The 16,529-nt window shown below is 44.6% G+C and overlaps 1 protein-coding gene across 3 annotated transcripts in view; it reads right to left on the bottom strand.

Annotated features, from left to right (window-relative positions):
- Positions 1–16,529, bottom strand: part of DOCK1 (dedicator of cytokinesis 1) — a 480,997-nt gene that overhangs the window by 294,785 nt on the left and 169,683 nt on the right. The gene's annotated exons all lie outside the window — the stretch shown is intronic.

Here is a 16,529-nt window from a genome sequence, read left to right as displayed (position 1 = left end):
GTGTCACTGTGTAAATAGACAAGGGTAATTCACAAACACACGTATATAAATACACATGCACATACATCCCAGTGTGCACGCAGATACAAACACAAGCACGCATGTGGGGTCTTAGCTAATTTTCTGTGCTGAACTGTAAACTTACTGATTTGTAAGTATAAAAGGAATACTTGTTGCAACAAAAATTATTTGAACTGCAGCTATTCTCACTGTTTCCTAGGAGGACCAAAGCATGGTTCCTTTCTGCTCCCATAAACCTCCAAAAGGCTTCTGAGTGTGGCGGGTTCATAACCTGCTAAATTCTCCACTTGATCTGTACTCATCCAGGGACGACGCTCTGCTGGGCTCACACCTGCAGAGGGACAGTCTGCAGAGGGCTGAGAGCTCAGGATCTGAAGGGAGGCTGTCTGGGTTTAAATTCTGACAGCCTCCTTGCTGGGTCATCTCAGGCTGAGCTGGGTACCTCCCTGAGCCTCTCTGAGCCTCGGTTTCCTCACTTCCGCCATGAGCACGATGGTACTAGCTACTCATGGTTTGAGGCACAAAGTACTCCTGCAAGGTCAAGCCTAACGGCCTGGGCCTGGCATAGGTTAGGTGCTCAGGACAGGGTACGTGCTCTTACAATGGGACACAGATACTAGTGAAGAGCCCCCAGCCCTTCCCTGGCCTCCCAGGCCCCTGGGCTAATACAGACGCATGTGAGGGAGGCAGCAGTGGGGAGCAGGCATTGACCTTGGAGGTGAGAGTTAGGGAGGCCTCCTTCAGGAGGCAGTACCTTCACCTGCTGCAAAGAGGAATTAGAATTTCCCACGTAGGGTGGGTAATCCAGGAAAAGAAGCCTATATACAAAGTCAGGGAGACAGGAGCGTATGGCATATTCACAGAGTCACATGCACAGTTCAGGCGGACGGGGAAAAGAGGGGCAGAATAAAAGACTAGACAGGCAGTTGGAGTTCATCTGACCATCATGGGTGAGATGGAAAGGGGTAGAGAACTGGGAAATGCTGATGGGGAAGGGATATGATCAGATCAGAAGACTAGAGAGAGCCTCTGTGATGGCGTCCAGGTAGGGCAGTGGAGCTGAGAGGCACAGAACTGGGCGTTTAGCTACTGCAATAGTCCAGGCAGGAGGCAGCAAAGGCCTGACCTACTGCTGCAGTAGTAAGTTTGAAAGAAGAGGCCTTGAACAAAAGCAAATCGGAGGCAGGCTGAACACGGTGGTGGGTGATAAATTGGACAGGAGGGTGGGGGCTGCAATGCCCAGCATTCTCGTGATGAGTCAGCAAGGCTCGTGTGATGCCATCCAAGGACAGGAAACTGGGGACCGAAGGGCATTTAAGGGAGGAGTAAAGGACCAGGGTTTGGGTTTGGACAAGCTGAGTGTGAGCTGCCCATTGGACATCCAAGTGGTCCAACCTCGGAGGCAAATGGAGAGAGTTCTAGATCTTGGAGATTTTCAGCCTTACAGACTGAAGAAGTGACAGCCCAAGGCTGTGATAAACGTCAAGTATGTGACTAAGGCCACCGAAGAGGGGTGTGTAGAATGAGGAGGGAAAACTGATTCACAATCAGATGTCGGCATTAGCACAGGGGATGGAGCGGGAGAGATGCGGGATGAGACAGATGAATGACGTCACCCAAACCGAGGGAGGGCAGGTGCCCCGTGTGGCCCAATATGGTGTCAAGAACAGGCAGAACAGCACAGCCCGGGAAGCGGCAATTAAAAGCACACAGAGTGCTTCTCAAGACGGCCTCCCGGAGGCGTGGTGGTGCAATTAAGGGATGCTGGGGTCTCCGAGTCAAGGATCACTTGGCTTTCCATTTGTCTTTTAGATAGGACCACAGAAAGGATGCTCAGAAAATTAAAGGCAAACAACAAACCAGATGCAAATAAGATTCGAGATGAAGTGCAATTACTAATTGTCTCTTCCGGTTGGGAAATCCCGTTCAACTCCAGCATCAGCCGCCCTCCAGCATGAACTATCTGTTGACAACACCAGTTCCGCCTTTTGAAGCAAGCCCAGACACCGTCATTCCTTCAAGATGCAGAGCACGAGGGAAAACGCAGCAGAGCTCTGACACGTTCACTATCCTGAGCTTGTTTTTAGGATTTTACATTTTGGGACTTCCAATGTTAATGACACATAAAAGCATGTTTTGCAGCAATGTTCCTGAGGTTTTCTTTCTTTTCTTATAATAAAAAAAAATGAACACGCAACATGGGAATGGCTCCTGAAAGTAGGCAGAGACCCACTCAGCAGACTTCCCCAAGGGCCAGGGGTGGAGGCGGGAGTCAGGTGCAGACGGGGAGATGCAGGAACAGTCCTCGCCCTCCTGCTTCTCTACCTTTCTGCGGATTTCCTGTAGGAAGTGATGCCAAGGTATTTTCAAACTCTGTTTAGACTTAATCCCTAGAAAAGTACTGATCGCAACTCCATTTTTCCAGAATGAGTTTTGTTCCATGAATATATGCATTTACTCACTGATGTCCATTACAGGCATCAGAAGTAATGCAGAGACGCTGAAATGCTGTGCATCTTCCCGGCAGGGGCCGGGCAATTCGGATGACTATGATGTCAGAATCACAGCAGGTCAGGGATGAGAACACAGCACGAGGAGAAAGTGGAGAAGGCACTGTCCCACGGGGACCAGGATGGTCCCTCCATGTCGGATGCTCTTGAATGTCAGGGGCCCTCATACGATTCCCTATCTTCTCATCCAATCCTTCCTGTAATGCCAATGGGTGAACCCAAGGCCCTATGGAGAGGGTCCCTACAAATGCCACATGGGAGAAGAGCTCTCAAGAGCCAAGATGGGCTGCCAGTTTAAGAGGGTGCACAGGCACCCAAGGACAAAACAAGTCCAAGGGAAATGCCACAAGAAAATGACCTCACGGCAGTGAACCCAGCCTGAGAATGCATCTTCCCACAATGCTGGCCCACAGCATACACAATCTCCACAAGCATCTCAAGTCCAATGTCTTACCTACAGAATCCCGAGGTTCACAAATTACGCCCACCCTCAGTAGCTCGTGCCCTGCTGGCCTTAAATTAACCACAACACAACAACCAGTGTAGGGACCACACTCCAAATTCTGAGAACCCAAGTGGCTGGGAAGGTCCCAGCCTGAGCTGCCTGAGTCCAGCCCTGCCTGGATGCAGCCTCAGGGTCCCAGGCAGAACATCTCCAGGATGAGTCCCCTTTCCCTTCCACCTGGAACACATACTCCAGGATGACCACCCTCGACAGGGGGAGAGCCCTTGGCTGGCCCTGTGCACTTGGTCTTCCCCATCGCTGCCACCACCATTCTGGAGGTAAGTCTGGAAGAGTCCAAGACATATCAGTGGGAGAAGTAAGAGACACGAAGACCCGAGCAAGTGAAGACGGACCCTGACAACACGAGTAAGGAAAACAAGGGACTACGCGGGTTTAACAAAGCTATGTTCCGACACAAATTTGGGAGGAACCCGATAGCAGTGGAAGGCCTCATGAAGGCTGGCCAGCCCAGGCTGGGAGCAGGGGTGTGTCCTTGAACAGTCCTGGAAAATCACAGGAACACAGTTCTGGACTCAGAGATGGCAGAAATGGCTCTTCGGGCTCCAGCAACCCAGATGCCCTGGCCCAAGTCCATCCCATGTGGCCCCATTTATCTGTCACGCTGGCCAGGCAGGGGCGGACTTCACCGTTCTCAGATGTAATTGAGCGTGTTGGTCTCATTTGTCAGAATTACTCCAGGGTGGAGAACACGACGGCTGTCCTGCTCGTCTCCTGCAGCGAGATGCCAATCTCCATCTTTGGCTTCCTGGTGGGAACGCCCACCGTCCCCCCAGCCCAGGGTCTGGGATAGCTCTGCTCATTTGTTACCCAGTCTCTTTTGAGGAAAAATGACCAAACTTTTGGACACTTCACTGCCATTCTGTCACTGTAGAGACATTTTATTCTCTGAGTCCCCAAGAACATAAAAACCCATCTGTTCTCATCCTTTGGATGGACGCACAGTTTCCACACTGGGCTGTTTCCAGCATCCACAGGATAACTGGGGCTCCAGCTTCACCACCCACCCCACCTCTGGCTGGTCAGGACTACTTGGGGCCGGGGGATAAGCACATTTCCTGAAGAGACAAAATGAGACAATGTGAACAGAAGGACTTGGTGAGAGCAGTCCAACGTGCCGTGTGGAGGACCACCACCTCCCAGCCCCAGAGAGCTCCGGCCCCTGACCACATCCCCAGGCAGGAGCAGCCAGGGGCCCAGGCTTTCCTTATCGGCACTGACCCCACACATGTGCGTGAGTGTGCGAGTGTTGGTCTGGGTTCCTGCGCAATGACTGGTGCACGGTATCAAATTAGAGTCTCCAGTGAGAAGCAGGTCTGCCTCCCAGGGCTGCCCCAGCCACCCAGCAGCCCTCCGCCCCAGCAACAGGAACCTCATTTTATAAAGGACGCCTCTTACTCTGCATTTTACCTCCTGTCAGTTTGTTCAAGAAGCAGTGGGACCCAAGTTTGGAAATAACACTTAAGGTCCTGAAATTTTATTGTAAGTCAAGACAAAAAAAAATCAAGAGCACAGAGGAAGGGACATGACTTACACACACACACACACACACACTCTCAGGCCTGCAATGAACTATTTTAACTGTCTCCGGCAGTCAAGGAAGAAGACTCTCCCGTCCTATTCTGAATGTCCCAGCTCAGTGTCCTGAATACCCTTCTCCACGAACAAAATGTCATTCCTACAGCATGACTTGCGCCGACATTCCCACTAGGTTCAAGACAGACGGCCTAGGAAGATGACCACCACCCCCCAACTCAAAAACAAAAGAAAAACAACCAATGAAACCAATCTTTATATTTTAAAAGGAAAATACATTTTAAATAAACTACCCACAGACAACGCATGGAAAACAGCTGCAGCAAATACTTGATCAGAAGTCTAGGAACGTGGGCCAGTCTATTCGACTCTGTTTTTAACTGAAGTATAGTTGATTCACAATGATGTGTTAGTTTCAGGTGTACAATTTCAGGTATATATATGTATATGTGTGTGTGTATATATATTCTTTTCCATCACACGTTATTACGAAATACTGAATACAGTTTCCGGTGTCATAAGTAGGTCTTTAGTGTTTATTTTATATACATTAGTATGTGTCTGTTAGTCCCAAGACTCACAGGGATAGAAAACAAACTTTTGGTTGCCAAAGGGGAGAGAGAGAGGAGAGATAAATTAGGAGTTTGGGATTAAGAGTCTATTCAATTTTGGAAAAGCCTTTTAATCCCATTAAAATTCAGTTTACCCAAGCGCATAAGGAAATAAGAAAATCCACTTTGCTCATTCTTTGCTTTGGATCTTGTGCAAGTTACTTAAACTCTTTAAGCTTTAGCTGTCCTTAACCTGCAAAATGGGCATGCTGTTGTCAGCTCCCCGGGTTTACTGTGAGAACCAGATGATATAATGTGTGTATCTGACAAATGGTAAGTATTCAATAAATGGTAGCTGTCAGTAACAGTAACAGAAATATTATTATGCAAAGACAGCCTTTTCAACAAAGTATACACACAAAAAAACAAATGCTTTAGAGTTTGTTATCCAATAAGGTAGCCAGTGAGCCCCTGAAATGTAGCCAGTGCCACTGAGGAGTGGAATTTTTAATTTTAGTTAATTTTATGTAATATTCTAACTTAAATGTAAAACATGACACCTGATTTAGTTATTGGAACACTGGAGCAACTGGGGTATGTGTATCTACTTTTCCGATGGTAAATTTTATTAAATGTTAAAAATGCACATCGAGTATCTGGGCTGAAAATTTAGCATCCAAATTGAGATGTGCTATAAATGTAAAAACCACACTGGATTTCAGAGACTTCATATGAAAAAAAAAGGATTGGAAAGTATGCCATTTGTAATATTTAGGTCGAAGTCATGTTGAGATGATACTTCAGATAAAATATATTATTAAAATTAATTTCACCAATTGCTTTGTACTTTTTTTTTCCACTGCGGACTCTGTAAAATTATAAATGACACGTGTAGCTGGCATTCTGTTTCTGCTGAGCAGCGCCGTCTCAGAGTATGCTAGGAAGCAGATGTTAAAGACCCCCCGTGCGATTTCTCATTTTAATGAACTGGTGTTCATCTCTGGAAGGAAAATCAAGGCCACAGCTTTCGCCTGTCAGATCATCTTCACACGTACGTGACTGCAGGCCTCATCAGCGCCCATTAGTCTGAGCCGAGGCTTAGATCTGACCCACAAGGAAGCCAAAACTGGTTAGCACAGTTGTTCTGGTTCTCCCTGCCGAGCACAGAGGGGGTGCAGTCGGCCCGTGGGCCCAGACTCCACGCAAATCTGCCGTGGGGATCAGAGGTCCTGCAACACACCAGCCAGCCTTCCACACCCCCTTCCCCAATGTGATCCACTATGATTACAGACAGCAATAATTCAGCATCTGTTCATCCTCAGCTGTGTAGGCTGAAGCCATGATGATTAATGCTCTGGTAATGGGCACAGAGTAAAAAGTATTAATCTTTATAAAAGGTATTCAACAGGCATCATCAGCTTATAAATGTCTGTGCAGAATATCCGTCCATAACTCCATTACAGCCCTACACCAAAGTGAGATGAAAACACAAGGATGAATCTGTCCACTGAAAACATTCATTTTAGAAACGTTGAGTAATGCGCCTCTTAATTTTTAGTTTGGTCACATTAAACAAATGGTCCATAAAGTACATTTAATAACCTTGAGCCTGTCACACAGAACTGAGATCCAGATTCACACTTTTAAGGAGAATTAAACAGTAAGGGCCATATAAATGGGGGGTGCTTGCTATTCATCTTTTATAGACAATCATCTTATTTTTCAACAATCTAAGAACTCTGTACCCACGTGATTCAGTTTGTTGAAATAATTTTCTCCCTCCATACAAATCTTCAAGCACCAGAAATGCAGAAAACAGAGCCAGTAACAAAAGGGGTCGCTGGGGCAATCTACCCATGTCCAAATTCTACAGATGTGGGAACCAGGAGCCAGAGTGTAGGGAACAAGCTGCAGCTGAGCCAGAATTAGACGCTTGATCCTGAAGCCAGAGTGCCTTAAGAGTAAACGATCCATGCATGTGCACATGTGTGTAAGCGTGTAGGATTCAGGTATCTTTCCACGTCAAACGCAGACTAAATTTTTCCAAGAATCATTTCAATTCACTTCAAGTCGTGACCATCAGCAGGACCAGGAGGATAAATTCACATCAAGTAGCCCCAAGTATGTCAATTTTCTTTTCTGAACTTCAGTTTCTTTGCTTGTAAAATGGAGTAACTACAACCGCCCTGCACTGTGTTTCTATTTCTATTGATGGGTAGCAGCTGTGTAAGTATTCTGGTCAGAAAATCCTCGGCACCACTTGGCTGAGCACTGAAATGATTGAAATAAGATAATCTGTGTGTCAGCTTTGAGGTACCCAATGTCACAGAATTTTAATTGAGAAGGTGATAAAGCAATTAAAGATATCTTGAAATTGGAAAGGAACATGGCAAGATACAGATTGCAGAACAGGAAAAAGAAACTGGTCAAAGATACATCTTCTGGATGAAGCCACTGGGCCTAGTGAAAAGCGTGTCATCTTTTGAAAGAAGAGAGTGGGGCAGCAGATATTTGGGGTGCTTTAGTTTGGAGAACTATAATAATCGTGATTAAATGTCCATTAGTAATAACACTTTGTCAGAAGAAAGAAATAAAAGAAGAACCAATGGAGAAAAATCTCAAATGAGTCCCATTTATATGCAGATGAAAACATGATAAAGACTCAAGTAAAATGCCAGGGAAGATAATGTCCAACATACTGGTGAGGCCAGGAATCTACTCTCCAGGTGGATGGAAATCCATTAAGAAGGTGGCTTGATATATATAGAAGGAACTCCACAAGTCTGCCCTCTTTGGGCAGAATCTTACTATGCGGGGGATGAGAAAACAAAGGGAGAAAAACAGGTGTGTATTCTTTTATCCAGGAGAGTGGAGGTAGCCAAGAATAATGGTCTTGGCCAGTGTGGCCAAGCACACACTCCTCTACTGGTTGCCCCCACAGTGAGCTAAATAGTTAAGAAACAATGTCAAAACTATATGGTCTATCCACTCCATCTTAAGGGAAGGTCTGTGTCCTCAGGGAGGGGTTTATGCAAAGAAAAAAAACAGGGTCTAGAAGAACATAGGAGACTGCAGGCTGACCTGGGGCTCCTCCACTGTCCCAGGCCAGTTCTGTAGGCAACATATGGTGCAGATACAGAGCTAAGCTCATAGGGCCTGGAAGAAACCATGAACTAGAGAGACTCAGAGACTTGCTGTCTTGGTGCCAGTGTGAGCATGACTAGATATGGGACAATCAAGGCAGCCTCTTCTAAGATGGCTCTTGATGCTGCCAACATCAAGCAACAGGGACAGGAGTCCACTCAGAGGTGGGTGCAAAACAAAGAGCCAACAGACTATGATAAAGGTTAGAGCAACTACACCCTAAGGAGCTGTTGGTAGTGCCAATTTGACCACAGAGGAAGAGACGAGAAAAGGCTATGAAAACGCCATGAGCACACAACCACAACACTACGTGGTTTATTTATGTTTAATCTATGTGTTTATTTATTTGCGTATTTGTACTTTACCTTGTTCTATGTGGCATCAGAAGTGAACTCAGTTTTCAGAATGCACTACTCATGGGAGATGTGAAACAGTTTAAGGAACGAGTAGGTGATGGATTTGTAACAACTCCTTATATCAGCACCATGGTGGTGGACAGCTCCCTGGCTGGGCTATTGCTCACAGTCTAGGACTTGCTACTTAACTCCTGGGTTGTTATCTGTAAATTAAGAAAATTACTCTTTTTCAATTATACATTTTTAAACTGATGGCTCTGAAGCCTCTCAGAGGAATCAAACTTGCTAACCAACAATCCTGAGCACATGGTAGATGCTCAACAAATTACAATGGAATTGAAATGGATATAATTAAGAAACTGAAATTGAGTTCACCCTCCAAGATTCAATAAGCCATTCCTAAAATGCTGCACTGTTTTAACAAATGGTCTTTTCAAAAACACATATAATGAAAGTTATAGAGTGATCTACCGAATGAGGGAGGAAAAAAGGTACAGTACTTTACAGATAAAGATTAAGTTTTTCTCAAGGCATGAAAAGATAAAAGAGGAGAAAATTGTGTTCATATTCCATCATTACTTAAAGAATTAGTCTTTGGGGTTCACAGCTGGTAACGTTCATTAGAAGTCATTAGCACAACCAGCTAATTAAAGTATTCCAGAACGCTATACGAGTGGTACATTAAGTGATTATGGCATACGATGGTCCCAACCCCAATTTGTCTTTCTGTACAACATCCATCAAGTTAACAAAACCACTACAGAGCTCTGGGTTTAAGATCCCTTTCAATAAAGAGAAACATCTCTCCATTCTGCACGGTGGAGAAGCTCTGGAGATTTTATTTTGATTTGTTTATGGATCCAAGAAGCATTAATAAGGTATATTTTACTATAGGTCCGTATTAAACAAACAGCTTTTCTTTCTACGATTTAAAGCACAACAAATTGATTAACAGGGTAATTTTTTAGGTGATATAAATTTTCTACCTTGGATCTGATCACAATGAAAATAGTCTAGAAATCTGACTTCGACAGTTCCTAACAGCTAGTCTCGACAGGCACCTGGGCCTTTACCCTCATATTTTAAAGGGCTGCTGTAACTAATGTTTCCACCATTAAAAAGGAGAGTTTTACTCTGCTTGATGACTGGAAGAATCATTCACCTTGAAAACAAGAACGAGAGAAAGAACTGAAGCTCTCTAGGCCTACATTTTAAAGAAGCTCTGTACTGTTCAAAAATGGAGCACGAATGACGTTTTATGAGGCTGATGAGCACTGTCTAAACGGAGCCTACTTGTTATAGTGAAGGAAGGAGCCACAGGAATGGGCAGAGAATGAGGGGATGGCACACTTCCCATCCCTACTCACTGCCAGATTCCAACCATCACGGGAAAAAATAAACACAAACAAACGAAAGGGTCCCAATGAATAATAAGCTTAAAACGAAGTATTCCACCAAGAGTATTAATCTAAACTACGATCAAGACCGTAAAGGGTCAGGGTCTCCAAAACATACGAACAGCTCAGACAGCTTAACAGCGAAAACAAACGAACAATTCAATCAAAAAGTGGGCAGAAGACCTAACCAGACATTTCTCCACTGAAGACATACAAATGGCCAACAGGCACATGAAAATATGCTCAGTATCACTAACCATCAGAGAAATGCAAATCAAAGCGACAATGAGGCATCACCTCACACCAGTCAGAATGGCCATCATTCAAAAAAGTCCACAAATGATAAATGCTGGAGAGGGTGTGGAGAAAAGAGAGCCCTCCTACACTGTTCGTGGGAATGTAGCTTGGTGCAGCCACTATGGAGCCACTATGGAGCCAGTATGGAGGTTCCCTAAAAAACTAAAAACAGAATTACCATATGATCCAGCAGTCCCACTCCTGGGCATATATCCAGAGGAAACTCTACCTCAAAAAGATACATGCACCCCAATGTCTATAACACCATTGTTTACAAAAGGCAAGATGTGGAAGCAACTTAAATATCCAGCAAAATAATGCCATTTGCAGCAACATGGATGGACCTAGAGAATATAGTACTAGATGCAGTAAGTCAGGCAGAGAAGGACAAATATATGGCATCGCTTATATGTGGGATCTTAAAATAAAAAAGATATAAATGAACTTATTTACAAACTTGAAATAGATTCATAGACATAAAAAACAAACTATGATGACCAAAGGGGAAAGGGTTGGTGTAGGAGGAGGGATAAATTAAAAGTTTTAGATTAACATATACACACTACTATATATAAAATAGATAAACAAGAACCTACTCTATAGCACAGGGAACTATATTCAATATCTTGAAATAGCCTATAATGGAAAAGAATCTGAAAAAGAATATCTGTATTACACGTATATGTGTAACTAAATCACTTTGCACTGTAAAATTATGCTTCAATAAAAATAATAAATAAGTAAGAAAAAATAAGGGGAGAAGAAAAAGACTATAAAGGGATTGTCTTACCACTAAATCTTCAAATCTTTACTCTCCAAATCTCACACTACCCTACAGAAACAAGCTTATGACTCGCGGTAAGTATAGAGTAAGCTCTAAAGGAAGTCTGTCAATTGCTTTGGTCACTTTCAATACAAGACTATGGAAAGATCAGATCTTGAAAGGCAAGGAAACTCAGCGTTGATTGGAATGAGCTTTCCCAAAGTCTCGGGTTCAGAACTGCAGCAGAAAGGAGTCCACGTGGGTAAGAGCACGTCTCCCACCTTAACTCAAGGGCTTCTTGCAAATACGTCTAACGCTCCCGACTAATTTAAAAGTTAATGCTCTCTAAGGTTGATTTCTTTTATTCCAATTTCTATAACATTAATGTAAAATGGGGGGGGGCAAAAATCCTAAATCTTAGTGTCCTGGTGTTTATTTTAACTCAATTACATTTAAACTTTTCATTTCTATAAGAGAATTTAAGCTTTAATCTTCACAGCTTTTGTCAGATACGTGGGCAACAATATAACCACATGGGAACAATGCTACAAATGCACAAATTATGAAGCTTTGACCTTTCCATCTCTTTGTATCTTGATTTGAAAATCTGCTCACTCCATGCCACAGATCCTATGCAAGAGTCATCTTTTTGTGAAGCACATAATCTATTTAACTAGCTTTCAAGTAGTCAAGTCACATCTCCAGACAATGCTTGGAGCCATTACCACCCATTCATTGGCTGTCAGTGCACAGCATGATAAGGAGTCCAGGCCCTTCGCCTCAGCTGGGGAGCAGGGGCGGGAACATCCAAGGTGGGTTCCAGCCCCTTTGCACATCCTCCCTTCTCTGAAACGCTGCCATTCACTCTTGAATGCAAGCATGCATTTGACACCCTCACAAAGCGAGGAGATGCGCTAGGATTGCTGTGGTGCTTGGGGTTTGCCTCAAAATATCTGGGGAGGAGCAAAGAGAAAGAAACAAAACTGACTATGACTTGATCGCTTTTGAAGCCCAGCGAGGGGTACGTGGGCATTCGTTAAACTCTTCTCCGCAATTTTCTGTATGTTTAAAACTTTCTGTAATTTTAACAAAGAGCTACCTTGAGTCCAGAGGTAGAGATGAGCCCAGAGGTAGAGCCCCCTGACCGCACTTCATCTTTCCAGAAAACAAGGGAATCATAAAATCAGAAGCAAAGAGAAGATGATCCTAACTTTATAAAACTGCTCACAGCTGACGGTCCGAATCTTAACGTCTCTCACGAGTCTTCCTTCTCTCCTGTTACTCCCCCTCAAAGACACCTCCTTCCTCCTCCATGATCAACCCATTCGGGGCCCAGACAGGGAGAGACAGTCAGTTTCCCCGGGTGAACCCAAGACCTCTCCTCCCTTAGATCAAGTGAACTGCACATGCACATAGCCAGTCAGGCTTCCTCCTCTGCGCTGCTCCCTGGGAAAGGAAGTGCCAGATTTGAACATGCTTGTCTATGTTTGTTCATTCAATAAGTATGCATCGTGAGCCAGGCACTTTTCCAGGCCCCAGCGATAGAGGAGTAACAAGATGGACAAGAAGGCCATGCCTGAGAACCTTCCATTTTAAGGAAGGACCACAGGACCACAGATAATACGCAAGCCAGGAAGGAACACCCTGCAGTGGTTTCACACCGGAGAGCAACGGGAGGAGCTGGGGGCAGGGTGTCTGGGGGTCACTTATGCAGGGCAATCAGAGCGCCTCTCGGAAGACGCTCTCTGGGGAGTCCCTCTCTACATTCGTCCATGTCTACTCTCTTTCGCCTCATATTTGACTTGATAATATCCTCTGAAATGAGAGCAGGGTCTTCTCTGTCATTTTTCTACCAAATCCTCGACAAAAATGAGAGACATGGCCAACATGCACTGCATGTGCATTAGATGCTGAGTGCAAATCTCAGTCCTACACAGGCATCCATCTTCAAGATGCGTAATGTCGGCAAGCCTTGGAGAAAATAAAGGCTAGAGGGAAACTCATCCGAGGTCACTGAGTTAGCAGGTAACAGAGGCAGGACTGGAACCCGGGCAGTCTGACCTTAGAGCCCACACACACAGTCCTCTTCTGGACTGTTTGCTCCTATCACACAAAGGGCTTCAGAAATAAATAGTTCTTTCTGAATGAGGAGTTAAAATTATTTCTAGGAGAAACCAGTCATTCATTTTATTTTTTACTCAAAGCAAAGGGAGAGGGACATGTACGTAGAGAAAAGACTGATGTGGTGACACCCAGCCCTGTGCTCTGAGTTGCCGGCTGTCGCCAGTGGGGCGGGAGCACTGGCGTTAGCAGTAAGTGGCTTCACGTCTAGGATGTAGGATCTAGGATGGCCAGGCCAGCACTTCAGCTCTTGAATAGTCTCACATTTGGGGGAGATTTCTACATTAGGAGCTCTGTTTCCCCAGTACAGAAGCCAGAACTCAAATCCACAGCCACCTTTGCAAGGACAAGGCAGACTGTGTCTCAGGTTCCGCCGAAGACAGCAACTGGAAGTGAGCTGTGGGAAGGACAGCACTGTGAAGACATCCTATTGCCTTCAGACCAGGGTGGAGGCTGGAGAGGCAGCAGGGGTTGCAAGGCCACTGCAGCTGGTGCACCTGCAAACAGACGGAAGTGACAACAGCCGGGGTGTCCATAGCGCTGGACCCAACACGGTCCTATGTGCCAAAAGATACGTCTCCTGTTGCAGCCTACCAAACTCAGCTGGACGCACCCTCTGCTTCCGCGTCCTTTCAGAGAACAGAAGAGGAGCAAGGCTGAGCCACTGGGGGACCCAAATCTAGCAAGGGAAGGCTTTCCTGCAGAGGAGCAAGTCCAGTCTCAGAATTCACTGCCAGCCTCACCGCACCCATTCCTTCCAAGTAAGCCTCTTAAAACTATGGAATAGCTTTGAGATTGGAGGGAGACAAAAAGAAATACTTTAGCTCAAAGCAACTAAGTGAGTCTCTTCTATGAGCAAAGCAACACCCAGTGCTGATGAGCAAAGACATGCCCTGGAGCCCAACAGAGGCACCAGAGGAGCCACACAGGGATGCGTTCTGACCGCATCCCCCAAGAATGCTGACGAAGGTCTAGCCCATTCGGAAGCTCATGTAGCTAAACCTGCTTATAATACGTCCTAAAAGGCTAGACACAAAAGGAGTTCGTTTGGCTGATTCCCCTGGGATCAGGAAGGAGGGCATAAACAACTATATTTTTTACAAATTAACAAGAAATGGAACAAAGCAAGGAAAGCACAGCCATCATATCTCATCAGGAAATGGCTGGGCTTTAAATACTTATACCAGATGCAGCACAGAATAGTCTGCAAAAGTAACGACATCTTCGTCAAGAATAGACCGTCTGGGCGATTTCCACTGGTAAGCCTTTCCTGACGAGGAGGTAAGCTGGCTCTTGGCAACTCTGAAGAAGCAGGGGCTTGCAGATGAGAAAAATCAGGGCTGTCCCCACTATCTTCACACAAAAGATTCTTAACACTGTAAGCGAGGCCATTCTCCCACTGGACAATGCATTCTGAAACGCTTCAAGGCACAACTGAGCGTCCGGGAAGCACGTCTGAGCTGCCGATTACGGCTTAGACAGCTTCTACTGATTGGACACTTCTGGAGCTGCTCGTAAGACATGAAGCTTCAGGCTAACTCTGGCTTTTTCAGCCCATGGTCATTTTGGACGCACATATTTCATACAATCTCATTTACTATGTTGGGTGCAACTGACTAGTAAGATTAAATTCCTACCTATGTCATGTCTAGAAACAGACTAAGCTAATCATTCCGAAATATTATATAACCTGCTAGCTCGTTATCAAACAAAGCTAAGCTTTTAATTGCATGCTGTGTCATTCCAAAACAAGACCTGAAGCAGTCAATGATAAAATACTTAGAAAACTGGAGTGAAAACAGAAATGGGGCATGGTAGAGGAAAACAGAATTGCCAAACACACAGGCTGGCATAATTCCCAAAATTAAACAGTAAGTTTGCCTTCAAGATTTCAACTAGCTGAAGAAATAGAGCACGTTTCCATAGAAGAAAAAATTCTCTTAAAATATATTCTTTAAAGAAGATCTATTTTAAATATTTTTAATTGAACTGTTATGCCTTAGGTCCTTACTCAAAGGGAACCTCATCCATATGGCATGTGAAACAAAGTTTTGCAGTAGAAGTTTTGAAATATATGTAAATATGTCCTCACGAAGGTCTTCCCTATGTCAACATGCAATAACTGCCAAGCACAATCAATCCACTGGCAATTGTTATTTATTGGCAACTGTTAACTCAGGGGAGGCACTGGTGGTGGTGGTGGTGGTGGTGGTATGTGCGTGTTTGTGTGTCTTCGGGTTGGATGGCTGGAAAATGTGACACTAGTAACCTACCTGATAAGACCCAGATATAATACTTTCAAGGGATTTTACCTGCTGGTAGAAAGCTTAGTCAACATGGAAAGAAATAATGAATCAGTGTCCCCACACACCACCTCCATCACTATGCCTCCTTGAGCCCCAGAGTGTCCCCAAGCTTTAGAAGACACCTGGAAAATGAGCGCCCCAGCCTTCCAGTGAGAGCCTGAAATACGGACGACTGGGATTACTGTCTTACAGGAGATTCATGTGCTCTGAGTCCCAGACAATGGTGGCAACTGACTTTCTTTTACGAAAGCAAGAAAAAAGAGGAGATGTGTTTGGAGGGGTGGAGGAGGTGCTGTAGAAAGCCATTCACTCCTTGGTTTGATGTGTTTTCTCGAGAAGAACACTCCTACTCAAATGAAGTCTTAACATTTTCTCTTAACGTAAGCCTTAGCTACAACTGTAGACTCCAGCGAATTTTATGAAGTTAGAGCAAGAAATAAGATTAAAAACATAAGAGTCCAGCAGTCCATATGGTACAAAGAACAATCCAGACAGACAGTGAGTTCTCAACAGGGACATCCCAGGCCCGAGCTGCTCCATCCCTGAAACAACGCCACGCATGAGGACAAAAGAAAATGAATGAAAAGAGCCAAACGTCTGGACACAAAGGGAATAGAGTTAAGTCTGTGCCTCTCCATCAGAATGTCACTCAACAGCCTTCACATCTGCTTCCAGTAGTGAGGAAGGTTGTGGAATTATGCAAAAGTTTACAGCTTCCGATAAAACTTCTTGACAAGTGTAAAATATTAATTCAATCTGTCCAAATAGAAAGAAAGTGATTAATAAAAAGGGCAGGGAGATAACGTGTGGAAATATAAGTTGTTCCTCAGGATAAATGAGTTGAGGAATCATTAAAATTCTTATTCCTTTGAGCAAAGCTTGAAGAAACTCTGCCACAGAATGCAAAGTTCAGAATAAGACAGAACCATCACTTCTAAATTTAAAGGGAACTTGAGATTTTTCATTGCAATCATCTCAGTGGAAGTAAGTGATTGCCTCCCCAG

This window comes from Vicugna pacos, chromosome 11 (assembly GCF_048564905.1).
Source record: "Vicugna pacos chromosome 11, VicPac4, whole genome shotgun sequence".
In the NCBI taxonomy this organism is placed as follows: Eukaryota; Metazoa; Chordata; class Mammalia; order Artiodactyla; family Camelidae; genus Vicugna; species Vicugna pacos.
This window is presented reverse-complemented; position numbering and strand designations above follow the sequence as displayed.